This window comes from Pollicipes pollicipes, unplaced genomic scaffold (assembly GCF_011947565.3).
Source record: "Pollicipes pollicipes isolate AB1234 unplaced genomic scaffold, Ppol_2.1 Scaffold_4972;HRSCAF=5873_pilon_pilon_pilon, whole genome shotgun sequence".
Taxonomy (NCBI): domain Eukaryota; kingdom Metazoa; phylum Arthropoda; class Thecostraca; order Pollicipedomorpha; family Pollicipedidae; genus Pollicipes; species Pollicipes pollicipes.
In genome coordinates this window covers 9,794-36,126 of record NW_023596598.1, presented here as the reverse complement: position 1 = coordinate 36,126, position 26,333 = coordinate 9,794, and the positions used below count along the sequence as shown (strand labels likewise).

At 46.4% G+C, this 26,333-nt stretch overlaps 6 non-coding genes across 6 annotated transcripts; 2 read left to right on the top strand and 4 right to left on the bottom strand.

Annotated features, from left to right (window-relative positions):
- Positions 1–1,887: 1,887 nt before the first annotated feature.
- TRNAA-AGC (transfer RNA alanine (anticodon AGC)) lies at positions 1,888–1,960 on the bottom strand. Its single transcript has one exon. It is a non-coding gene; the product is annotated as a tRNA-Ala (tRNA).
- A 158-nt stretch (positions 1,961–2,118) lies between these two features.
- Positions 2,119–2,191, top strand: TRNAV-AAC (transfer RNA valine (anticodon AAC)). The gene has a single exon. It is a non-coding gene; the product is annotated as a tRNA-Val (tRNA).
- Positions 2,192–7,981: 5,790 nt separating this feature from the next.
- TRNAV-AAC (transfer RNA valine (anticodon AAC)) lies at positions 7,982–8,054 on the bottom strand. The gene has a single exon. It is a non-coding gene; the product is annotated as a tRNA-Val (tRNA).
- A 13,669-nt stretch (positions 8,055–21,723) lies between these two features.
- TRNAA-AGC (transfer RNA alanine (anticodon AGC)) lies at positions 21,724–21,796 on the bottom strand. The gene has a single exon. It is a non-coding gene; the product is annotated as a tRNA-Ala (tRNA).
- Positions 21,797–21,954: 158 nt separating this feature from the next.
- On the top strand, positions 21,955–22,028 carry TRNAV-UAC (transfer RNA valine (anticodon UAC)). The gene has a single exon. It is a non-coding gene; the product is annotated as a tRNA-Val (tRNA).
- Positions 22,029–24,167: 2,139 nt separating this feature from the next.
- On the bottom strand, positions 24,168–24,240 carry TRNAV-UAC (transfer RNA valine (anticodon UAC)). Its single transcript has one exon. It is a non-coding gene; the product is annotated as a tRNA-Val (tRNA).
- Between the last annotated feature and the right edge of the window lie 2,093 nt (positions 24,241–26,333).

Here is a 26,333-nt window from a genome sequence, read left to right as displayed (position 1 = left end):
ACTGATTCGGTACGCATTTGAAGTATATAGACATGATTGCTCCGGACTGCACTTCGTGGAGGAAGGGTTTACCTCCATGTCCACGGTATGGTATGGACAAGTTCATTTGTTGTCTTGATTTCCGTTCCAATATTTTAGTAACTCAACTAACAAGCATACGCCAAGGTGTCAAACGCTGAATGAATGCAGTGACACGAATTTTTGGTACTTCGCCGTGTGGCCGATTCCCTGTGGCTCATTGCAGGTTCTCCTTAGGGGTGGATGCTACTTGGGCGATACTAAAGATGAAGGGTCACTCCAGGTCACAGAACAACAACGTACTAGCTGTACCTTGTGACAGGGTCTCTGCCGGCTGAAACTGGCATAAACAGTCCGAGTGGCGCTTATAAAACAGGGACGGTGCCCACTAGTGTTTGTGGAACTTGCAACTCGGTGCAGCCACCCCCGTAAATGAATGCAGCGTATGATTATAGGGGCGGGGGGGGGGGGGGCGAATGCATGGAATCGCAAGCAAGGCGATAGATTATAAGGACCAGTGGAAGCAACGGCTACTCAGCAGAGGGCAGGGATGGACGAATTAAAGCCGTATTTAGAGCCAATTAATCTTGAAACCTAAGACACTCTACGGGGAGTGGAGCTAGATGCCCAACAGGTCGTTCGTGGCCAATTCGTGTTATACGGATGTATCAGGGGAGAACCGTTCCACGGGCTCCTCTCAATATCATTATGTCCCTTACCTCAACCTTGTGCTACATCCCGAGCAGTGAAGTATCTATGTGTCTTACAAGGTACTGGCCAACCTCACACTTGCATCTAGTCTGGAAAGAGCACTGGGTGCAGCAATTACTGAGTGCAGTTTCTTTGCAAGACAGCCAGGTTACCTGAACATATGGGAACATTCCTTACATCAAATGAAAAGAGGATGAGCATAATGAAACAAGTTGTTGTCCTAAAACTACATTCAGTGGCCTTCTAAGGCGCCAGATCTCTTAAAAGATAATTTTTTAAACGTTCCAAAAGTTGCACAGCGTTGAAAAAGCAACTCACTGCTTAACGAATGTAGATAGCGCCCTAAAACCACCTTCAATGTTTTTGCTAGACATTAAAGATCCTGAAGGCTAGTTTTTCAGCTTGTTATAAAAAGTTGCCGAAGACTGCAAGAGTGATTTACGGTTACATGAAGCGTCATGGAGCTCCAGGATCACTTGCATTCTTCTCACAAGGCTTCCCACAAGGCCATAAACAAAATGTTGCCAAATATCTCAAAAACATTGCAAAGCGCAGCGTGCACCCGCCTGCAACGTACACATACATTTCGAAACGAACATTTGCTAAGGTGTTTTATGCTCCCGTACTACTTCCATGCGCACTTTTGTCCTGGAACCAACGTTGCTACCCAGGGATGGAAGTACGTAGAAAAGATCGGGAGGCTGAAAGCCAAACTTCAAAAGGAATGCCAGGCTTGGAAAGGAGACGGTCTTACTCTCTCACACTGAGGTAGGCGGATGAAATCCAGCATGCAACTAAATCGGACACCGTGATATGGGACAGGACGCTCTCCATACAGTGTCTGCGTGGAGGGCGCAGCGTATCCAGGCTTTGGTCCGGAGTAAGCCTCTGCACGGCCGGCCATGTGGTAGTTTTTAAGCGCTTGTGTAAGCTTACTTAACGTTTGGATTTGATTTCTCCTTTTAGAGTGTATCTGATGTCTTTTATTATGCGCATTTATCAAGGATTTAATTTCTAGACTATTAATTTTGGCCAATGGCCCCCGCAAGACGCATTGCATTTGGCGGGTTGCGAATGGGCACATGTAGCCGCGCTATATTCCCATTTGGATTTGTAGGGTACTTTTCCAGGGGTATGCCAAAACCATACTCAACTATTTGGAGCTGCGGGGTATCGATCCCCGTACCTCTCACATGCTAAGCGAGCGCTCTACCACTTGAGCTACAGCCCCGGTGGTTCTCAAATATGACGTCAGTAGTTGGCACGTAATGACTGACCGACTGGTCAGCCTTTACTTGAGGTGGACCAACTCCCGGAGAGCTGGTCAAGTCGAGGTCAGTCGGTCGGCTCCTGTCTCCTGATCGGCCGGCTCATCAGGAGCCGTCAGCTGTTTCCGTGGTGTAGTGGTTATCACATCCGCCTAACACGCGGAAGGCCCCCGGTTCGATCCCGGGCGGAAACATCGTTTAGCTTGTAGGAACGCTACGGTTGCGTAGCGTTCGCTACGTACGCTGTAGGAACGCTGTAGGAACGCTACGGTTGCGCAGCGTTAGCTACGGTTGCGTAGCGTTCCTATATAGTTAACAGTACATAGTTAGTTAGATAGTTAACAGTACATAAATTAGGATGGGATGACATCGCCCGTTTCCCATCACGATTTGTGCGGCATAATGCAAGAAGTTGGCATGACTAATGATCATTACAGAAATAACGCGGGTAATCGATTAACATAAGAATCGCACCATAGCCGAAAATGTGAATAAAAGTAAAGATGTTAGACTCACAGATAAATATGAATGGAGATTACGAAAAAGAGTCAAGACACGGACAAACATGATATTTGTTTCCGCAAACACGTCCATCACCGCTACCGCCATCTCTCGGCGTTGAAAAAATGACCCCATCAAGGCGGCATGATATAGTACATGGCCCGGACTTCATTGAGCTCGATGGAGGAACATTTCTCTGGAATGCCCATCACCTTAAGGCTACCGTGCAGTGACATCTCACTCGCCCAATTGTTCGACAATGAACTTCATGCTGTGGGCTGGGCCTTGAGGGCGAAGTCCTCTTGAACAAGCCAGCTAACCTTATCTTCATCGTCTCACCACCTGCTAGTTGTATCAGCCAGCTCTGTGATCGCAAGGCGATCCCTACTTTTTTATTGGTTTAGGCGACCATCGGACGATGTCACACTCATTTCTCATTGGTTAACATCACGTCATTTCTGTATCCTACGACCATGAATCAGTTCCGACGCGTGCCGTATAGAAGCTGTACCATTGGTGACCTTGAAGAGGCTCCTACTCTCGACGAGCTCGAAGACGCGGAATTACTGTCGGTTGTGTGTGTAAACGTTGTAGCGTGAGTGTTGGTGAGTGTAAGTGCACAGAAAACAGAAGCCCTGTTTGACAAGATCTCTCTTTGGTTCTCGCGAGAAAAACTGGCAGGAGCCAGGTCTCCACTATTATTAACTATCACGCCAACAGTTAGAAACCTGCTGCACCAACCGACCTCTCAGAACGGACATTACATGCATTCTGTTTTATTTTGGTTTTTACTCATTACTTTGCAACAGTTAATTCATGTCACCTGAACAGAACCCCTTCATTCATCGCTTCCCCCTTTTCAAGTTGGTGATATTTTTATTCCTGGTCACGTGGAATCTGCGCGCACCAACCTTACGGACACGCCCAGAAGCAGCACAACCTGAGTGGCAAGCGGGTAACCGGCCCTCGCGATTTTCCAAGCGGGCAAATACATCTCCCGCGCAATCCGATTTCCACGCCTTTTGACAGAAACATTTTGATGCCATGTTTCATGGCATAAGCCCCGACGTCTCTGTCGATATGTAAACCCTAAAATTCACGATTTGGAGCTGCGGGGTATCGATCCCCGTACCTCTCACATGCTAAGCGAGCGCTTTACCACTTGAGCTACAGCCCCTGCTGTATCCCAAAATGACGTCAATAGTTGGACGCCATGGTTCACCGACTGGTCAGCCTTCACTTGAGGTGGACCCGCTCCCGAAGAGCTGGTCATGTCGAGGTCAGTCCGCCGGACCCTGTCCCCCGATCGGCTGGTTTGTCAGGTAGCATCACCTGTTTCCGAGGTGTTGTGGTTATCACATCCGGCTGACATGCGAAAGACACCCGGTTCGATGCCGGGTGAAAACATCGCGCAGTCTGTAGAAACCCCACGGTTATAGTTCAACACCAGCACAAAAGAGTCAACATTAGATACATTGTGTGTGTACGTACCGACCTGATTTCCCCATGGAAGGCTAGCGCAATGCAGGACAACGGATGTTCTGGGTTTTTTCTCTCAAACGTCCCAAACTTTTCCAAATTCTGTTTCTTGGAATTCCAAATAGTTCCAAAGTTCATGTTGTCATTTGCATGAACAAGGGCAAATAAAAATGCTAGATTTTTAGGCGGCCGATATCATACTGTCGTGGTCCAAGTTTCTATGAATGTCAGCTTAGTTATTTTCAACACAAATTGATTTTAAAACATCAGAAAGCTGTCCAGAAGCCACATTAACCAACCAAATCTTTTTAACATGGGATCAAAAGTTTCATCATAAAAGCCATCGACAGAAAGAGCATCGATGTTAATGACTACAGGACAGCCTACGAAATTCATTGTTTACCTAGTTGCAATTTGTTGGTTCTGACTGTTCAACTAAGCTGCCGTCGTCGGGCTTAAAGGAAATGTTTGCATAAGAAATGTTTCAACTTTGTGTTTTCAATTTTGTGTTTTCAAATGTTTTCAAGACTGCCGTCTCGGCAGTCCTGAGCATAAATCTAAACACTAGCCTGGGTGGCCGGCTAGATACCCTTCGCTGAGGTGTGGGGTCAATCTGACCCCACCCTCCTCTGAAATCTCGGGAACCAGGTAAGCTAGAGACACGGAATTTGCAGGGCATGTTGACCTGTACGTGAATGCACTTCGGTCAAAGTTTGATGCTCCTAAGTCATCACCTTTGGGTTAAAGAAGGTCAAACATGGTCAAATTCCAGGTTGGTTTCCAAAGTGTCTCCAGAACCTAGATAACTATTTCCATGCAAAAGGTAACACGCTTATTTAAGGTCAGTGACATTGTTTGACCTCTTGAAGGTCATGGTGACCACAATCATACAATACTGCTCTGCGTTTTGCATTTTAATAAGCAAAAAAGACCACGCCAGGAAGTATGTCTCTAAAAAAGCAAAGCGTTGACCTGGATCATTTCAGATCAATGACCTACTCTGACCTCTAAAAAGTTCATGAAAGATGTATAATGCGGTTCCTGCCTTCAGTAAATTCGAAATCAGCACCAGACTACCCCTTACGGCAAGCCCTAGAACAATAAAACAGGTTGGTTTTCACCTTGGTCTGGCCTTCATACCTGACTTTAGGTCAGCGCGATTTGCTTATTCAATACTTGTGTTGCCTAAGAAAGCATCTCAGAGATGTATGGCTTCGTCTAACATTCCGTTGTTGCATCAGATTGAACGATTTCCTAGAACCTGACTTCGCTGAAACCATGGCCTGACTTCAACCTGCCATACGTCAGCGACCTTACAAGGTACATCTATCTTTGTTATAGCAAACGATCCGCTATTCAGTTGTCGACAGCTATGCAAAATGTGGTGCGGCTGCGCCGCGGCGTTCGGAAACCATTCCGGAAAAAACCTTTGGGGGGACAGTTTGATCCCCACCGGAGCACATGTTAACGGTCACTGAATGTCACGCGTAATTTAAGCGTCATTCATTATCGGAGCTAAAACACCCTTTAAGATATCCCCCCTTGTTCAGGGAGCCCTGTCGTCATTAACGAACCAAGAAGCCTAAATAACCGCATCATTCTCGGGTAGCTTGCAGGTGCTGCTCCTGGACCCTGTTTGACTGATGTTTTGAAAAGATCTCCATAAGTTAAGCGGAACCAATGACTTGGAAGGCCAAAGCGAACCAATGACTTGGAAGGCCATACTGAGTCAGCAACACGGCGTGGAACCGAAAAATGCATGTTGTTGCATTCATCAAGCGTTTGACACCTAAACGTATGCTCGTTAGTTAAGTTACTAGAATACTGGAGTGGAAATCCAGACAACAAATAAACTTGTCCATACCGTAGACATGGAAGTCAATTCTTTATCCGTGCAGTGCAGTCAGAAGCAATCACGTCTATATGTTTCAAATGCGTCCTGAATCAGTTAGGTTAACGACCGGTAATGAGAAAATCCGTTCCCTTGCTGACAATTCTAGTAGACTTTTGTAGCGATCGCGTTTCGAATGATTTACTGAAAACTTACTGAGTTTGAAAACAAATAAGATAAGCAAGTGCGCTAACCTGCCAATATGAACCACCGGGTTTTGGAGTGCGCTTTCTGACCTCGATGTGATGCATTATGCGAAACCGTTGGAATAGAGTGATCTTCAATGCGCAGTCAATGTTCAAAAATTGCTTCAGAACTATGCGCGTCGCAAAAAAACAAACAGCCAAGTATTTAATAACTAAGTCAGTGCTGCCTTATTTCATTTTTGGTGAAGACTCATGGTAGCTCCTAAATGAACTGACCGGTAATGTAAAATGCGCCGCAATGTATGTTATTTTCCATTAATCTGTATCAAAACAATTCACATTGCAAGCAGCTAACTATTTTGGGCCATTTCGAGAGAAAAAAAACAGAACGTCCGTTGTCCTGAATTGCGCCAGCTTTTCATGGGGAAATCAGGCCATTACGCCCAAACACAATGCATCTAATATTGACTCCTTTGTGCTGGTGTTGCACTATAACCGTAGGGTTCCTACGGACTACGCGATGTTTCCACCCGGCATCGAACCGGGTGTCTTTCGCATGTTAGCCGGATGTGATAGCCACAATACCTCGGAAACAGGTGATGCTACCTGACAAACCAACCGGTCGGGGGACAGGGGCCGGCCGACTGATCTCAACCTGACTAGCTCTCCGGAAGCGGGTCCACCTCAAGTAAAGGGCGACCTGTCGGTCAGTCATGGCGCCCAACTATTGACGTCATTTTGCGGTACCGCAGGGGCTGTAGCTCAAGTGGTAGAGCGCTCGCTTAGCATGTGAGAGGTACGGGGACCGATACCCCGCAGCTCCAAATTGTGAATTTTAGGGTCTACATGTCGACAGAGACGTCGGGGCTTATGCCATGAAAAATGGCACCAAAATGTTTCTGTCAAAAGATGTGGAGATCGGACTGCGCAGGACATGCATTTCCCCGCCTGGCAAATGGCGAGGGGCAGTGCCCAGCTTGTCCCTCGGGTTGTGCTGCCTCTGGGCGCGTCCGTAAGGTTGGTACGCGCGGCTTCTACGTGACACACACACGCACACACACACACACACACACACACACACACACACACACACACACACACACACACACACACACACACACACACACACACACACACACACACACACCACACACACACACACACACCACAACCGACAGCGATTTTGCATCTTCGAGCTCGTCGAGAGTAGGAGCCTCTTCAGGGTCACCAATGGAACAGCATATATACGGCGCACGTCGGGACTGATTCATGGTCGTAGGGTAGAGAAATGGCGTGATGTTAACCAAGGAGAAACGAGTGCGACATCGTCCGATGGACGCCTAAACAAGTAAAAATTAAGACATCGCCTTGCGATCACAAAACTGGCTGATGTAACTGGCAGGTGGTGAGATAATGAAGATAACGGTTAGCTGGCTTGTCCAAGAGAACTTCGTCCTCAAGTCCTAGCTCACAGCATGGAGACCATTGTCGAACAATTGAGCAAGTGCGAAGTCACATGGTAGCCTTAAGGTGATGGGCAATCCAGGGAAGTGTTTCTCCAACCAACTCAATGAAGTCCGTGCCATGTACGATGTCATGCCGCCTTAATTGGGTCATTCTGATTTCAACTTGCCGAGAGATGGATGGCGGCAGCGGTGCTGGACGTGTTTGCGAAAACAAATATCGTGTTATTCGTGTTTTGACCATTTTTCATAGTCTCCATTCATATTTTTCCGTGAGTCTGACATGTTTACTTTTATTCACATTTCGGTCGCGGTATGATTCTTAGGTTAATCGAATACGGGCGTTATTTCTGTAATGACCATTAATCATGCTTAACTTCTTGCATTATGTAGCACAACACGTGATTGGAAACGGGCGATGTCATCCCATCCTAATTTGTGCACTGTTAACTATCTTTATGTTGGTCTTGTATAACAACCGTACCGTTTCTACAAGCTAAACTATGTTTCCGCCCGGGATCGAACCGGGGGCCTTCCGCGTGTTAGGCGGATGTGATAACCACTACACCACGGAAACGGCTGATTGCCCCTGATAAGCCGGCCGATCAGGAGACAGGAGCCGACCCACTGACCTCGACATGGCCAGCTCTTTGGGAGTGAGTTGTGTGTGTGTCCGTGTGTGTGAGTGTGAGAGAGCAGGGCCCACTCCCTTCCAAGCCTGGCACTCTCTTCTATGTTTGGCTTTCAGCCTCCCGTTTTTGTGTTTTTACGTACTTCCATCAATGGGTAGTAACGTTAGTTCCACGACAAAAGGCCGCATGGAAATAGAACGTGAGCGTAAAACACTTCCACAAATGTTCGTTTGGAAATATATGTGTACATTGCAGGGTTGCGCGCTGCTTTGCAATGGTTTTGTGAAATTTGACAGCATTTCTCTTTGGCTTCGTAGGTGCGTGCTTCGGGGCTTGTGAGAAGAGTGCAAGTGATCGTGGAGCTCTGTAACGCTTCGTGTTGCCGTAAATCACTGTTGCAGCCTTCTGCAACTTCGCAACGAGCTGAAAAATTGGCCTTGAGTATCCTAACGTGTAGAAAAACTGAAGGTGGTTTTAGGGCGCTCCCTATATCCGTTAAGCAGTGAACTGCTTTTTCAACATTCTGCAACCTTTGCAGCAGTTTCAAAATCCTCTTGTATGAGCTCTTGTGCCCTAGAAGACCACTGAAGGTAGTTTTAGGACACTGACTCGCTTCGTTATGTTCATAATCTTTTCAATTTATGCTGGGAATATCCTCATATGTTCAGGTAACCTAGCCGTCTTGCAAAGAAATGCACTCGATGGTTAACTGCTCGGGATGTAGGGTGAGGTTGAGGTTAGGGACATAATCATATCAAGAGGAGTCCGTAGAATGTTCTCCGCTGCCACACCCGTATAACACGAATTGGATTACGAACGACCTGTTGGGTATCTACTACTTCCCACAAGATGTCTTGGGTTTCGACATTACTTGGCTTTAAATACAGCTTTAATTCGTCTATCCCCACCCTATGCTGAGTTGCCGTTGCTTCCACTGGTCCTTAAAATATATGAACTTGCTTGCCATGCATTGCCTCGTCCCCCGCCCTCTACAATCATACGCCACATTCATTAATGGCATCGGTTATCATCTTCAGCTCAACAATTTTGTCCTGCTAGTCTCCTCCATTTCACACGGTCGAGATGAAATTAAAACCTCCTCACCTCGACGTCATTTTTTTCACGCCAGGCGTTCGGGTTCAATTGAGTGAGGAGTAAAGGCGTATAACTATACGTCCTTTCTACCAATATAGGAGGCTCTCATCCCTAGTATCGCCCAGATAGCGTCCTGCCCCTGAGGAAAGCCTGTCTTCCCTAACAACAACCACAAAGCGACTTACTCGCTGGGATTACATGCCGTCTTTGCCGAGTGCGGCATGTTTCGCAGACGTCTTTACGAGAAACCTGTGATGATTATGAGTCGCACATTCCACATAGTCTTATGAGTACCGTTTGTGTATAATGATAGCTCCGCTGGCTGGCATCCCCTCCCTCCTAAATGGCACCAGCCTTTCACTGTAATCACTTCTGCCCTGAAGGTCCAATGTTCCGCCTCCTTGATTCGCAACGTTACCAATGTCGGCAAACATCGTGGTCATGGAAGCCCTGCATACATAGTCGTCTTGGGCCTCACACGCCCGCTAGGCTGTTACAAGTGTGTCCAGATTGCGCCGTTGGCTTATTTCTGATAGCCTGACAACGTTAAGAGGATGTTAATTTCCTTTAACATTGAAGAAGCCCTTCAAAATCCGAATTCATCACTACACCTTCACATCAAAAGCGCAATAATTTGTGACATTTGTTTATTTACGCGCTCCCCATTTGACCATCACTTTCAAATTTCGTGATCGATACATTGCACTTGAATCCAAGTCATAACATGGTTTATTAACAGGCTTATAATGCCCGGCTCAATAAAGCCCAGTTAATAATTTTCGGTGAAATTCACATGATTCGCACGGCTACTGACGCGTATGTCACACGATTTTATGTCACATCATGTCGTGTTGAAATGGTATGATGCCCGCAATTTCTGTGCGAAAACTCTCAGTGACTTAAATGCTGTATTCCATTGAGAACGTGAATTGGCCGTTACCAGCTAGTTGCGATATGATCTAGAGAGATTAGTTAGGACAATTTTTGGTCCGGCTTGGTTTTGAACGTAAGACCCTCAAATTTGGGACCCGACACGTTGCCGCCCTCGGCACGGAATGCGTAATGGGTGCTGTTTCTGTGATTGTAGGAATGCTTATCTTGCTTCGCTGCCGTCGTCGGGATTAAAGGAAATGGTTCACTTTTGAAAATATTGAGGTAAGAATTAGACGCGATGGAATAAGCTCGCCTGTAGCTATCAGAGTGGTTTAAGTGAAAAACACTGCTTCAAGCAAAGTTCCACTCCCCAGTAAAATATGGTCCTCAATATTTCATCGTTTCACTGGGTCATGCAACGTCTGTATGAAAACAGAGGGCCTGCCAAACTGGCCGAGCGAAATTGCCACCGTAGTGCACGTTGTGGCTCACTTGTAGTACTTTAAATTGTCGAGAGTTGTCGTGCTAATCGACGCGTCGTTGAAGATTTCAGCCGATACATTTCATTTCACCCGATACATTCCGACTCATCGGCAATTGTATGACTTCACTAAAATTGACGGAAGGCTGTGGTCAGGAGATACGGGCTTATTTTACTCGCGAAGCGGCTGCTTACTGCGATGCGTATGGGTATTGATGTAGCTTGATGAGGGAAATGGCGCACATTGCACACCATTCTTACATCATCGGGCCGTTCTTCGGCAACAGCACGAATCTTTATGGAACCCCGGAATCGTTAATTGTCATGAGACACGTAGCTACTTGCTTGCAATGCGCACTGTTTTTATACAGATTTGATGGAAATAACGCAGATCACAACGCATTCTTTATTACCAGTCAGTTAATTTAGGACCTACCATGAGTCTTCACGAACAGATGGACTAAGAAAGCATTGATTCTGTGATTAAATATTTGACTTTTTGCGAAGCGCATAGCTCTGAAGCAATTTTGGAACAGCGAACGTGCATTGAAGTTCAATCTATTTCAACGGTTTTGCACAATGCATCACATCGAGGTCAGAAAGCTTACTCGAAAACCCGGTAGCTTATATGAGTAGGTTGGCGCAATTGTTTGTCTTATTTGTTTTCAAACTCGGCAAGTTTTCAATAAATCATTCACAACGCGATCGTTGTAAAAGTCTGCTGGATTTCCCAGCGAGGGAACGGATTTTCTCATTACCGGTCCTCAACCTAACTGATTCAGGACACATTCACCTAACTGATCCAGTACGCATTTGAAGCATTTAGACATGATTGCTTCGCACTGCAGTTCACGGAGAAAGAGTTTATTTCCATGTCTGCGGTGTGGACAAGTTTATTTGTTTTCTGGATTTCCGTTCCAATATGCTAGTAACTTAAAAAACCAGCGTATGCCAAGGAGTCAAACCATCAATGAATGCATTGACAAGCATGTTTCAGTTCTTCGCCGTGTGGCTGATTCATTATGGCCTTCCGGGTATTGGTTCGGTTCTGCTTAACTTCTCGAGACGGTTTCAACGCATCAGTCAAACGAGGCCCAGGAACAGCACATGCAAGCTACCCGAAAATGATGCGGTTACTTAGGCTTCTTGCTTCGTTAATGGCGACAGGGCTGCCTGAACAAGGGGATATCTTAAAGGGTGTTTTAGCTACGATAGTGAATGGCGGTTAAATTACGCGTGACATTCAGCGGCCGTTAAAATTTAATGCCCAGGACTGCCAAGACGGCGTAATGAAATCGGAATATATCGCCGAGCTTCAACTTGAATGGGATTTTCCAGGCAGAAATAAAGGCCGGACGAACTAAACAAAGTTTTCCCGGATGTCCTTGGTTTTGAAAGCGATTACAAACCAAGCCTTCTCCGCATCAATCATGCAATGCATAAAACCGTTTGCTTCGTGCACCCGGGGCGATTAAACGATGTGGAAAATTGCTGCAAAACAAATATTACGTGAGCACAGTGGAAAGGGGTAACGGTTCTGATTCAATTATCAGTTAGATCAATCAGATTTATCTATCTAAAGCAAGGAATGGCAGCCCGTGGTTAGAATGCATTGGGAATCATGCGAAGTGTTTAAAATTAATTGGCAGTAACGCCAAATCTAACGCAACCTTTAGCCGGCATTTAGATGTTGTTACATGTTAGTAAACAGTGTATTATGTCGCCTTTCAGCTGTGAACTAACTTCGGGTAAACTAAATCGCGCTTGTCGAAGCGTCAAGTTTATTATACCGACAAATGGTAACTATGACTATACTCCTGATCATTGATAGAGCGAACCCTTGACATGTACGAAAACCTGAGCTTTTCTTGTTTAGAAGCAGGTCATCGTTGCGCGTCAAGGAAACTACACTGAACTGGGAGGCATCCAGCACCGTAGGGTTGGGTGACGGTGTCATCAGTGGCTAAAGAAAGTGCAAGACACGCAAGATATTTATATCATTTAAAATTATCCTTAGAGCTATTTTTGATAATAACGTAACACATAACACATGATTATCTACATAAGATTCGTGCAAGAAACGCAAGAGAGTGACTAAGTCTCATTTAGCATCATTACGACGTAGGTTTTGCGCCGTGACAACCAACATACATACGTCATGTGCTGTGTTGAATCCAATGTACTCGACATAATGAGCAAGCGTACGTTCACACAAACCAGAGTAACACAAAGGGATGGCTGATTCATAGGCCAGTCATGTGACTGGACTTTGTCGTGTTCAAGGTAGCAATTTGATTAGATATGACATGCTTGCCTGTTGAAAGTCACAGAAATAAGAAAGCCAACTCTGGTCTGGTGGACGTAGACCACACACGTAATGGCCTCCAAAAGTTGGCTCACTGTAATGTGGTACTGTCTGCATCTGCTGGCAGAAAATACCAACATTTATGGGCAATTGGTTGGTGATTCATCATGAAGGAGTAACTGGTAATGAGCTGGAACTGAAACAAAGTACTATCCCTTATCGAACAGTTGACAATAAGTGCCAATTGGGGCACATGGCTGCCTTGAGCAGGTTCATACTTGCAAAACGGTACTATGTTTTTCACACATCCTCACGAGTATGCCCCCATCCCCTTTTTCGATTCTAATTTGGAGAAGGGACAACAGCTTTATTAGAATGGAGCCAATAAAACTAAAAATGTTGGGCATTAACACTAAGAGTATCTTAACCAACATTTGCACGTTATCGTCGATTTGGTGGGCTGAGTACTTCACCATGGGAGATCAGCTCAGGACAGACGCAAGGAACCGTAAAGTACTGTCGATGGCTATTGTACCATAAGGACGAAGCAAGATAAGCATTTCTACAGTCACGGAACCAGCACCCATTACCCATTCCGTGCCGAGGGCGGGAACGTGCCGGGTCCCAAATTTGAGGGTCTTGCGTTCAAAACCAAACCGGACCAGATATTGTCCTGACTGTTCTTTCTAGATTATATCGCACTAACTGCTAACGGCGAATTCACGTTCTCAATATAATACAGCATTGAAGTCACTGAGAGTTTACACACAGGAATTGCGGGCATGATACCATTTCAACACGACATGACGTGACATAATATAGCGTGACACACGTCAGTGGGCGTGCGAATCATGTTGTCACTGGAAAATTATTTGGGCTTTATTGAGCCGGACATTATTAGAATGCTGCTAAACCATGTTATAACTTGGATTCGAATGCAATGTATTGATCACGACATTCGAAAGTGATGGTTAAATGGGCAGCGCGTAGATCAAACGATGTCACAAATTAGTGAGCTTTTGATGTGAAGGTGTGGTGACCAATTCGGATGTCGAAGGGCTTACTCGATGTTAAATCAAATTAACATCCTCTCGATGTTGTCAGGCTTTCAGAGGTAAACCAACGACACAATCTGGACACACTTGTAACAGCCTAGCGGGCGTGTGAGGTCTAAGACGACTATGTATGCAGGTTTCCATGACCATGATGTTTGCCGACATTGGTAACTTTGCGAATCAAGGAGGCGGAACATTGGAGCATCAAGGCAGAAGTGACTACAACGAAAAACTGGTATCAGTAAAGAGGGCGGGGATGCCAGCAAGAGAAGCTATCATTATGCGGAAACGATGCCCATAGGACTTTATGGAAGGTGCGACTCATAGTCGTCACAGGTTTCTTGTAAAACGTTCGCGAAAGATGTGCTCGGCAAAGACGGCATAAAATCGCAGCCAGTAAATCACCCAGTGGTTGGCATTGAGGTGGGCAGGCTCTCCTTAGGGGCAGGACGCCACCTGGGCGATACTAAAGATGAAGAGCCACTCCGGGCCACAGGACAACAACGTATTAGCTGTGCGCTGTTGTCATGCTTTTTGCCAGCTGAAACTGGCATAAACAGTCCGGGTGGCTCTTATAAAGCAAGCGCCCACTAGACGTTGTGGAACTTGCGACCCGGTGCAGCCATGACATATTTCTAGTAAAGAAGTTTTCGAAAGATGCAGTGCTCGGCGAACGTGGCATAAGATCTCAGTCAGAAAATACCTGCGTAAGGACAGGCCACCCTTAGGGGCAATGACGCTGCCTGGACTTACGATGAGAGCCTTCTGTATGGGCGGAAAGAACGGGTTGTTACACGTCTTTACCCCTTACCCAAATGAACCCGAACACCTTGCGTAAAAAAGCATGACGTGTCGAGATGAGGAGGAATTAACATTGCAAACATGCGTTCAAGGTTCACCAAACCCCACTTTGACAGCATATTGGGCAGCAATACTCCACCCGGACTGTGTGCCACTGGAGGAGACTAGTAGGACAAAATTCTGTAGCCAAAGTTCATAACCGATACCATGAATGAATGCAGCGTATGACTGTAGGGGTCGGGGGGGGGGGGCGAATGCAGGGAATTGCAAGCAAGTTGATAGATTATAAGAACCAGTGGAAACAGCGGCAACTCTGCTGTAAAGCTGTATTTGAAGTCAATTAACGTTGAAACCTAAGACAGACCGCGGGGAGTAGGCTAGATGCTCAACAGGTCGTTCGTACCCAATTCGTATCATACGGGTGTAGCAGAGGAGAGCCATTCCATGGGCTTCTCTCGATATCATTATGTCCCCAATCCCAACCTCACCCTATATCCAGAGCAGTGAAATATCTATGTGTCTCACAAGGAGCTGGCCAGCATCACACTTGCATATAGTCTAAAAAGAGCACTGGGTGCAGCCCTTACTGAGTGCAGTTTCTTTGCAAGACGGTCAGGCTACCTGAACATATGAGGACATTCATTGCATCAAATGAAAATGGTACGAAGATAGCGAAGCAAGTTAGTGTCCCAAAACTACCCTCAGTGGTCTTCTAAGGTGCCATAGTTCTTATAAGAGGATTCTTGAAAACGTCGCAAAAGTTGCAGAATGTTGAAGGAGCAGTTCACTGCTTAACGAATATAGACAGCGCCCTAAAACCACCTTCAGTGTTTTTTTTAAACATTAAAGATCCTAAATGTCAACTTTTCAGCTCGTTACAAAAAGTTGCGGAAGGCTGCAAAGTGATTTAGGGTAACACGAAGACTTGTAGAGCTCCAGGATCACTTGCATTCTTCTCACAAGGCAGCCCATGAAGCCACAAAGAAAATGTCAACCAACGAAGTACGTTAAGGGCATTGGGAGGCTGAACATGAAAGCATGTTCAGCCTCCTACATGAAAGAACAGCCATACTGAAAGAGAGAGAGAGAGAGAGAGAGAGGAGAGAGCGAGAGAGAGAGAGAGAGAGAGAGAGAGAGAGGAGAGAGAGAGAGAGAGATGGAAGAAGAGAGAGAGAGAGAGAGCGAGAGGAGAGAGAGAGACGGAGAGAGAGAGAGAGAAGAGACGAAAGGAGGAGACGATGAGAGAGGAGCGAAGAGGAGAGAGAGATGATGGAGAGAGAGGAGGAGAGCGAAGAGAGAGAGAGAGGGCATTGGGCTGAACATGAAAGCATGTTCAGCCTCCATAACTGAAAGAACACCAGACATGAAAGAGAAGAGAGAGAGAGAGAGAGAGAGAGAAGAGAGAGAGAGAGAGAGAAGGAGAGAGGAGAGAGAGAGAGAGAGAGAGAGAGAGAGAGCTAGAAGAGAGAGAGAGGAGAGAGGAAGAAGAGAGAGAGAGAGAGAGAGAGAGCTATGCCTGAAAGAGAAGGAGATCCTGCTCTCTCACACTGACATGGGCGGATGAATTACAGCATGCAACTAAATTGGATAAGGTAATATGGGACAAAGTGCCCTCCACACAGAGTTGTAGCTGTATGGAGAGCGCTGAGTATCTAGGATTTGGTCCCAGTGAGCCTTTGCGCGGTCGGCCGAGAGTTATCTTTCACGTGTTTGCGTCAGCTTACTGACGTTTTTCACTTTTTTTTTAGCGTCCATCTGATGCATTTTACAAGTTGCATGTATTTACCAACAATATGATCCCTAAATGTTTTCTTTTCTGGCATATTCCGTTTGGCGGGTTGCCAATGGTCATTTGTAGCAGCGCTATATCTCCATTTCGATTTGTAGGGTACCTCTCCAAGGGTAAGCGAAACCAAAAGCGACTATTTGGAGCTGCGGGGTATCGATCCCCGTACCTCTCACATGCTAAGCGAGCGCTCTACCACTTGAGCTACACCCCTGTAGTCCTCAAAATTAACGTCAATAGTTTGAACGCTATGGCTGCCCGACTGATCAGCCTTCACTTCAGGTTGACCCACTTCTGAAGAGCTGGTCATGTCGAGGTCAGTCGGTCGGCTCCTGTTTCCCGACCGGCCGGCCCATTAGCACGCACCCGCCGTTTCCGTGGTGTAGTGGTCATCACATCCGCCTAAAACGCGGAAGACCACCGGACATGAATATCGCTTAGCTTGCAAAAAACACTTCGCTTGTTGTGTAAGACGCTCATGGAACAGTTGGCAGCAGGTACGATGACAATCGACTGGCGAAAAGTTACTTGCAAAAAGTAAAACTGAGCCAAGTTCAAACTAGATCTAATTCAATGAATTCCGGTGGCAAAAGGGCGGGGCGGGCTCAAATAGGCGGGGTAGCTGTAAGCTGATGAGCGTTAGAGGGAAATGTCCCTCCAGCCAATTCAGCACGAACATGTCTATTGAAACCAATTTCGCTTTCGCTTGTGTTTTGGTCCTGTCTCTTAATGTGCTTGCGTATTTGTCCGCGAATTTCAGCTGCTTGCTCACATACGCAGTGTATAACATCGTTCTTAGCCCGATGGATTACATGTGTTATTTCTGTAAGAACTAGAAGTCATGTTTAACTTCTTGTGGTTATGCAACACAAAAACGTGGGTTTGTTTCTGAACCTACACTCGTTGCAAACATTGATTGAGAGCCCAAGAAAGTCCGCTAGTCTGGAAGACCCGTGCACACGAACGCCAGACAGGGAACGAATTGGCATGATTTTTCTCTACTTCGTGGCCAATGGGGTGGATAGTGCTTGGGATGACGCTTCTTATGCGCCATGTATGCTTGAGTGACCACCTAAATAGTCTGCACGAAAACGTCTGCATAGCGTCATGAGCGGGTAGCTCAGAAAATTAAATGGGTTGCAGGTGTATGGGGGGGGGGGGGGGGGGGGGGGGGGAGGGGGGGGGGGAGGGGGGGGGGGGGGGGGCAGGGCTGTGAACTGCACCGAATGCTGTCTAAGATGGCTATTTCAGGTTAAAATCTCATGGGAATGGAACACCCCGTTACGCTCGTAGGCTTACCATGTGGCGATTAAAACACCTCAAAAGTGGCACCTCCAGGCCCGTAACAGTTGGCGTACTGCCTTACTGGCTCTGTTCTGTCCTTGTCATGGTGACGGCAGTTGTCTTACTGGAGTTGGTGCAGCAACCGCAGCTTCTACCGGGTGTTGCTCCAGTGCTAGAGCGCTCGCTTAGCATTGAAAAGTGCGGCAATCGATGCCCCGCAGCTCCAGAACGGGAGTTTGTGGCATTAGGGATAGACGTCTTGTTAAGTTCATCGTTTCGTATCCCTTGTAAATCCGCATGGCCCGGAAAGGGAGCCATAACGCTGTGACCAAGAATGTTACAGGTGAGTTAAATTACGTGAACTTTTGACGTGCACGCAAATTTCACGTACCAATAAACCAACCACAGCTACCGATTTTGTCCACGCAAGCCCGAATTAGAAAACCAGTGTTGCATATCTCATGACTTCAATTCAGCATGTACATAGAGGCCCCGGGTAAAGGAGAGGCAGAGGCCAGCCAGAGGCAGCATGGGCTAGTACACACCTGCCTTGTGTGTGTAAGAGGCAACATATCCTTGCGAATCAAAATTTGCTTGAGTAGGTATACTTGCACGATACTTCCTTGAATTTCCAGGGGACGGTAGCCATAAAACTTATTCATCAGCATTTGTTATTCCAAACACCAAAATTTTCTATTTCGGGCTGCGGGTATCAATCCCCCCACCTCTCGCATGCCAAGCGATTGCTCTACCGCTTGAGCTACAGCCCCCATAGTTCTCAAACATGACGTCAATAGTTCGGACGCCATGGCAGCCTGAATGATCGGCCTTCACTTGATGTGGACCCGCTCCCGATGAGCTGGTCATGTCGAGGTCAGTCGGTCGGCCCCTGTCTCCCGACCAGCCGGCTCATCAGGAGCCATCAGATGTTTCCGTGGTGTAGTGGTCATCACATCCGCCTAACACGCGGAAGGCCCCCGATTCAACCCCGGGCGGAAACATCGTTTAGTTTGTAGAAACGCTACGGTTGTTTCGTACGGTCCGAATTAAGTCAGTCAGTAATATAAGGACTAGGTTAGGATGAAGTCGCCCGTTTTCAACTACGTTTTGAGCTACATACTGCAAAAAGTTAGGCATGACTAATGGTCGTCACAGAAATAACACCTATAAACGATAAGTTAAGATCAGTACGATAACCAAGTATGTAAATAAAAGTAGCCAGCTTGGATTCACAGACAAATATTCGAGAACATCACGAGAAGTCCCAAAAACGCCAGCAATAACGATATTTACTTCAGCAAGCACGTCCAGCATTGCTACCGCCTCCTCTCGGCAAGTGGAAGTAAGAATGTTTCCATCACGCCGGTGAGATATCGCACGCGGCGCGGGCTACACTGGATTGGTGGAGAGATATCTCCCTGTAATGTTCATCGCTAATGCCCATCATGTAATGCTTGAGGCTTCCGTGCTAATTTACCACTCGCCCGACCCAGTGGGCTTCAGCTGTGGGCTAGACCTTGAGGAAAAGGTCCTATTGGGCAAGCCAGCAAACCTTCAAGAGCCCAAGGCCGCATTCAAGCTTGACATGGGAAGCATCACCACCGGCCAGGCATGCAGGACAACCGACCACCTGCAGCAGGCCCAGCCGTTCTGCTTCCTGAAACGCCAGGAGAACACCTGGAGTGTCTTCGGTAGTCGCTACTTGACGGATGGAGTATTTCTGACTACCGTCAGCAGGAGAAATTTCCATCAGTCTAATTAGTCCAGAAGTAGGAATTCCAAGCAGCCCATATAAATAGGTGGTTAACTGAAATAGACGTCCAGATAAGATAATAGTATTAGTCTTATTTCTCGGAGAGAACCAGTGGAATGGAGATATAGTTGGGTTGATATTTCGGCAACATGCCTTTATCGAAACAGTAGCAGAATACTTCTGCTAATGTTTCGATAGAGGCATGTTGTCGAAATATTAAATATGTATTTATTTATATATTACATTATATATATATTATATATTATATATATGTTATATTATATATATATATTATATTATATATATATATTTATTTTTAAATATATATTTAAATATTGCAAACTGCAGCTGCCACCGGGGCTGTTGGTTCAGTGGTACAGCGCTCGCTTAACATGTGAGAGCTACGGTAATCGATGTCACGCATCTCCAGAACGGCAGTTGTGGACATGCCATTAGGGATGCACGTCTCGTTAAGTTAAGTCCTTGCAAATCCACATGGCCGAAAAGGGTTGTCATAGCGCTGTGGGCCTAGAATGATGGCAGATACATTACAGCAAGCTTTTCATATTCCGCAACTTTGCACGTACCCAAAAACCAACGACAGCTACCAATTTTATCCACCCAAGCCCCAATTAGGAAATTGTGTACCCCTTGGCTTTATGGAAGCATGTGCAAAGAGACCACGGGTGGCGGAGAGGGCAGAGGCTGGTCAGAGGCAACATGGGCCAGTGCACGCATAGGCGTAGGAACGTTTAAAAAAAGTGTGGGGGGGGGACGGGCTCGGATAAATCAACGGCGCTCTTATCCACAATGGTTAGTTGACTCTTTCTAAACTGATAGAATTCAGAAGCCTTGCCGGAATTTTTATTTGGGTTCTACGCACATTAAAGACATCGCGAGAGATAGATCGTATGGTCGATATGTTTGATCCAAATTTGAATATAAAAATTTGATTGCAGATCGAGTGGTCAATAATGTGTACTAACATGACCAAGCCATGCTTGTCCGAAAAGTTCACCACTCAGTCCAAATCGATTAATGATGCAATTGGTGTAACGTGTTTTTTTAACATGCGCACTCGCAGATCTTAGCAACAAAACCTAAAACCACTAAAACCTGGACACCTGGCGTTGCAGTCTCCGTGATCTTCTGAGCGCTAGCCCAGTACCTAATTCTTAGCCGTGGCCTACCAGGGAACGAAATTGATGACGCTTCTGAACTTTATTACTTTAAGTACTTAAATCGACTAGTAATACCAGTTATGTGATGTAATTTTGAGCATGCACACTCGAAAACCTTACAAACACAAGCCTTGACACTAGGTAGGTAGGCTAGGTAGGCTACCGTCGTTGTACAAAGGAATCGTGCAGGCAGTGAACAGCAGACATATCAGCTTGGGATGTGGTTGCCCGCGCAGCATTGGCCTAGAAGCTAATGCTAAATTGTGGCCAGCGGGTGGACGAAATGGCAACGCTTCTGAAAAAAGTATCCTTGAACGCATCATCACATCAGATTTTACAATTAAAAGACAGTCTGAGCGCATACCTCACGTGTGCAATTTTTAGACTGATGAAAAGAACGGATTGGCTCTTAAAGCACCGCGAAGTGGGACTGAAATCTGGTAGGTAAACTGGAAGAGTGTAGAAAGAACCTCTATTTTTCCTGTTTTTGCAGCTATTTATCTATCCAAAAGACAGATTAACACGGCGCCTGACGTCTGGTGGCATTTGCAGTGGCCAAAACTTTTCAGTTTTACGCAAGTTACAACCCAGATCATCCTTGTCCTTCCTCTTGAGGCTGCGGGCGGGCGCGTTCAAGCCTTTTGATGTTATTTGTTTTAATAATACATTCTGAAAAATGAACGTTCTAAGACAAACATGGCATGACCTTGCTCGTTTTTTTTAGACTCATTTCGACCCACCCTATTCAACAATAATGATAACCCCATTTACTCAACAAAAATGAGATCCCTTACTTCCTTCCGGGCAAGGGGCCTCTTGAGTAGAACACCAGGAGTACATTACCGTTTCGCGTCAAGGGCTGAATGGCGATTCAGTCCAATCGCAAATTGTCTTCTATCATTCTGGCGACACGGGGCGAGATCCCCGGTCGATCCGAGGCCATTAGCAGGGTACACAACCTCACAAACATTTGCTATCCAAAGCACCAAAGTTAACGATTTGGAGCTGCGGGGTATCGATCCCCGTACCTCTCACATGCTAAGCGAGCGCTCTACCACTTGAGCTACAGCCCCGGTGGTTCTCAAATATGACGTTAATAGCTGGGACGCCATGGCTGACCGATTGGTCGGGTTTCATCTGCAGTGGACCCGCCCCCGAAGAGCTGGACATGTCGAGGTCGGCCGGTCGACTCCTGTCTCCTGAACGGCCGGCTCATCAGGAGCAATCAGCTGTTTCCGTGGTGTAGTGGTTATCACATCCGCCTTACACGCGGAAGGCCCCCGGTTTGATCCCCGGGCGGAAACCATCGTTTAGTTTGTAGAAACGCTATGGTTGTTGTGTAAGGCCAACATAAGGACGGTTAACAATATACAGATTAGGTCAGGATGAGATAAACCGTGTTTGATTTACGCTTTTGTGCTGCATAATGCAAGAAATTGGGCACGACTACTAATTAATACAGAAATAAAACGTGTAATTCATTGGCTTAGGAGGAGTGTCATAAGTGAGCATGTGAATAAAAGGAAGCAACTTAAACTCACGGAAAAATATTGAAGAACACCACTAGAAACGGCCAAAACGCGTGCAATAACGATGTTTACCTCAGCAAACACGTCCAGCACTGCTACCCCACCTCTCAGCAAGTTGAAGGAAGAATGGCTCTACCAATACGGTATGGCATCGTTCACGGCACGGGCTACACTGGATTGGTTGGAGGGACATTTCTCTGTAATGCCCATCACCGTAAGGTCGTCGTGCTACTTCCTACATGCCTGACCTTTCGGCAGTGGACCTCATGCTGTGCTAGACCTTGAGGACAAAGTCCTCCTGGACAAACAAGCGAACATTCAAGAGCCCATGGCCGCATCCAAACTTGAGATTAAGCCGCACCACCACCGACCATATAGACAGGACAACCGACTATCTGAACCTGGTTCAGCTGTTGCGCTTCCTGAACTGCCAGGAGACCACGTGAAGCGTCTTCGGCAATCGCTGTTTGACAGATGGGGTATCTCAAACAGCCATCAGCAGGAGATATGCTCATCATTCTGATCAGCCAAGAAGTAAGAATTCCCACCAGCCCATAGCTATGTCCAAACTACCGTTCAGTACTCGCCCGACCTGTCGCGACTGGACTTCATGCGATCACCAGGAATGCACATCAGCTTAAGCTTAAATATTGGGATTTTAAGCCCCCCCCCCTCTTATCTTATGTTAGCATGTCATCAACTGGCTACCCCATAAGCAGTTGGCGCGATCTAGGACAATAATCAGATGGTGGAAAGTTAGGGGTCACTGTCAAAGAACAAACATTCAACTGGCAAGCAGTCAAACGGGATAAAAGTCAAACGCGCATGAGCAAAATGAAATGAGTCACAGCCTTGACAAGAGGCAGACAAATGTACAATACGCTGTCATCCTCAACGAGACATGTATCAGAGAAAAAAACCTGGCGTCGACATGCCCGAACATAAATCATGAATTTAGACGTTAGATGAAAGAGCGTCACAATACACACTTTCCAGGATGAAGAGGAGGCATAGAACCCCAATAGCTAAGCTTAAGCTGATATGCATTCCTGGTGATCGCATGAAGTCTAGTCGCGACAGATCGGGGGAGTACTTAACGTTAGTTTGGACATTACTATGGGCTGGTGAGAATTCTTACTTCTTAGCTGATTAGAATGGTGGACATATCTCCTGCTGGTGGTTGTCTGAGATACCCCATCTGTCAAATATTGATTGCCAAAGATGCATCACGTGGTGTCCTGGCGTTCACACGTGGTGCTCCTGGGCTCAGGAAGCGCATTAGCTGAACATGCTTCAGATAGTCGGTTGTCCTGTCCATCTGGTCGGTGGTGATGCGGCTCATCTCATGTTCGAATGCGGCCATGGGTTCTTGAATGTTCGCTTGTTTGTCCAGGAGGACTTTGTCCTCAAGGCCTAGCATACAGCATGAGGTCCACTGCCGAAAGGTCAGGCGTGTAAGAAGTAGCACGATGACCTTACGGTGATGGGCATTACAGAGAAATGTCCCTCCAACCAGTCCAGTGTAGCCCGTGCCGTGAACGATGCCATACCGTATTGGTAGACCCATTCTTCCTTCAACTTGCCGGGAGGTGGCGGTAGCAGTGCTGGACGTGTTTACTGAGGTAAACATAGTTATTGCACGCGTTTTTGGATGTTTCTAGTGGTGTTCTTCAATATTTTCCGTGAGTCTAAGCTGTTTCCTTTATTCACACGCTCGCTTATGACACTTCTCCTAAGTCAATGAATTACACGTTTCATTTCTGTATTAATTAGTAGTCGTGTCCCATTTCTTGCATTATGTAGCACAAAACATAAATAAAACAAAGGTGACCTCACCCTGCCCTAATTTGTATATTGTTAACTGTCTTCATGTTGCCCTCACACAACAACCATAGCGTTTCTACAAACGAAGCCATGTTTCCGCCCGGGATCGAACCGGGGGCCTTCCGCGTGTAAGGCGGATGTGATAACTGCTACACCACGGAAACAGCTGATTGCTCCTGATGAGCCGACCGTTCGGGAGACAGGAGCAGACCGACTGACCCCGACATGTCCAGTTCTTCGGGGGCGGGTCCACCACAAGTGAAACCTGACCAATCGGTCACCCATGACGTCCCAACTATTGACGTCATATTTGAGAACCACCGGGGCTGTAGCTCAAGTGGTAGAGCGCTCGCTTAGCATGTGAGAGGTACGGGATCGATACCCTGCAGCTCCACATCGTAAACTTCAGTGCTTTGGATAACAAATGTTTGTGAGTAGTTTTAACGGCTGCCGTCCCCTGTAAATGCAAATTGTGATCCTGTAAGTACACCTATCCAAGCATACGTTGCCTCTTTCACACGAGGCATGTGTGTGTGTACTGGCCCATGTCGCCTCTGGGCAGTTTTAGCCCTCAAGTCAATGGGTGCACATCATTGCTTTCTTAATTTGGGCTTGGGTGGAGAAAATTCTTAGCTGTTGTTGGTTTATGGGTATGTGCAAATTTGCGTAAACGTCACAAGTTTACGTAATTGTAATGCATCTCTATCATTCCTGGTCACAGCGTCATGGCTCCCTTTCGGCCATGTGTTTTTGTAAGAGATGCGAAGTGATGAATTTAGCAAGACTTCCATCCATAACGTCGTCGTTACAACTCCCGTTCTGGAGATGCGGGGCATCGATTACCGTTTTCGTACTTCTTGCATGCTAAGCGAGTGCTCCGTCACTGGAGCAACATTCCCGGTTGAAGTTAACATTTACATTTTGAGTCACAGCCTGCTACGCTCGTATCCATTTGTCTTCTATGACTATTGGCTCCCTTGACTTTTTGCAAACGGCTTTTACCCTTCCGATTTTCTGGCAGCAAAGTTATTGGGGCGTTACCGTCTTGCATATGACTTTCATGCTATCGCACTCCTTGCCATTTGAATTTTCGCTATAGGATCGTTAGCCAACATCGAGCCAACTGTTCATGGGGCAACCGGGCGACCACATCCTAAGCTGATATGTCGACTGTTCACTGACCTTGTGATATGTCGACTGTTCACACCGACATGTGACCTTCAAAAACTCTCCTCCAAACTAGCCTGCCCATTCTCGCGGGAGTGTAGCTCAGAAACTGGAGTGGTTCAGGTTTTAAGGAAGGAGAGATGTGAACTACACCAAATGATCTTTAATATGGCTATTTCGTAAGTTATTCAGTGCATTAGCGAGGAGCATTATTCACATAGATAAGACAGTAGCATTAAGCTTATTCCTCGGAAAAAAACAGTAGAATGAAGACATAGTTGGGTTGATATTGCGGCAACATGCCTCTATCAAAACAATAGCAGAAGTCTTCTGCTACTGTTTCGATAAAGCCATGTTGCCAAAATATCAACCGAACGATATCTTCATTCCACTGTTTTTCTCCGAAGAATAATGTTAATACTTAGTTTGAGTTCGAAAAGACTGCTCTAGTTAATACAATTTCTCTTAGTCTTAGTCTCGTGTTAGGACGACATAATACCAATGTGACCTTGAACAACTCTCCTCCTTCCTAGTCTCCCCATTTTCGCGGGCGTTTAGCTCAGATCGATAATTTGGGCGTGCAGCTCAGATATTACAAGAGTCTTATCTAGATGGCTATTTCAGTTAATCACCTACTCATATGGGCTGCTTGGAACTCCCACTTCTGGACTAACTAGACTGATAGAAATTAATCCTGCTGATCATAGTCAGAGATAACGTGTCCATCAAATAGCGACTACCAAATATGCTCCAGGTGGTCTCCTAGCGTTTCAGGAAGCACAACAGCTGAACCTCCTGCAGATGGTCGGTTTGTCCTGTCTGTCTGGCCGGTGGAGATGCGGCTAATCTCAAGTTTGAATGCGGCCATGGGCTCTTGCATGTTCGCTGGCTCGTCCAGGAGGACTTTGCCTTAAGGTCTAGCGCAATGCAAGTCCACTGGCGAAAGGTCCGGCGTGTAGGAGGTAGCACGATGACCTCACGCTGATGGGCATTACAGAGATATGTCCCTCCAACCAGTCCAGTGTAGCCCGTGCCGTGAACGATGCCATGCCGTATTGGTGGAATCATTCTTTCTTTAAGTTGCCGAGAG